General features: G+C 37.3%; 1 pseudogene; it reads right to left on the reverse strand.

Moving 5' to 3' along the window:
* Window positions 1–215: 215 nt before the first annotated feature.
* On the reverse strand, window positions 216–700 carry LOC110031810 (annotated as a pseudogene).
* Window positions 701–1,138: the final 438 nt, after the last annotated feature.

A 1,138-nucleotide genomic window follows, 5' to 3' on the forward strand; every position in this document is an offset into this window, starting at 1 on the left:
GAGAAAAAATCCAAGGGGAAATTTTGGCTAATCAGTTGCAAGAATTATTTTGAAGGAAGATTGAAAATTAAAAAAAAATGCATCCAGTACATCCACATGAAAGAAATAATAAAATCCTACCATTATGTGTTCATGATCATCATCATCATCATCATCATCAATAACTCAATCTCATGAATCCGAAAAAAAACTTTGAAAGCATTAGCCCCCACTACCTGAACCATACTTCTTTCTGAAACCAACACCTGAAGCTTATCATAATCAGCAAGCACACCAACACCCGCAACATCACACGACCCCCTTGAATAGAGATTTAGCACCCTCATTCTTCAAAATCTGCTTGAACGCATCCAACGAGCCCTTGTACTTGACGGCTTCGCCGGACGTCATCATCATTCTTCTACGAACAGTGTCGATCGGATACGAGGCAAGACCCGCAAAGACCGACACCAATTGTAATACCCCATCCAAGCAAGAAACTTGCAAAGAAGTTGTCTTGTAAGACACCAACCAAAACAACTGGTTTCAAGGAATCATACATTCCGAAGTAGAGTCTGCGGTACACTATGATGCCGACGCAAGAGATGTTGAAGCCACGATAGAGTCCGTCGACGCCATCAGATTGAATGGTCTTCCTGTAAACATCAACGAGACCATTGAACTGCCTTTCACCTCCTTTCATTCGGTAGGGTCATGAACCTACTTGATGAGCAACATGTGAATGATCTTACATTATTCTTATAACTGTTCGAGGTGCATACTTAAAGGGATATGGTGATACCTGAAGTTGGTATTCATGAGCCAATATATCAAAGATAGTCGTATTCATAGCTTTAGGCCTCATAAAAAAATTTAAATGTACCCAATTAATTAGTGTAGTGATTATGTTAGAAACTAGAAGTAAGATAGTGAGATGCGATGAGTTGAAGGAAGAATTGATCTCATTTATCAAGTGTGTTTGTGGTTGTGTTACAACAATATAGAGGACTTGGAGAACACTCAAATATATATTTCTATGCTGATACCTATTATTAGTAGACTTTCTTTAGTTTAATTTCATTTCAACATGTTTTAGTTTAAATTTATTTTCTATTGCAAATTTTCCTGTCCTCATGAATATTTGTAGATTTTTTTGATA

Source organism: Phalaenopsis equestris, unplaced genomic scaffold, assembly GCF_001263595.1.
Source record: "Phalaenopsis equestris unplaced genomic scaffold, ASM126359v1 Scaffold000843, whole genome shotgun sequence".
In the NCBI taxonomy this organism is placed as follows: Eukaryota; Viridiplantae; Streptophyta; class Magnoliopsida; order Asparagales; family Orchidaceae; genus Phalaenopsis; species Phalaenopsis equestris.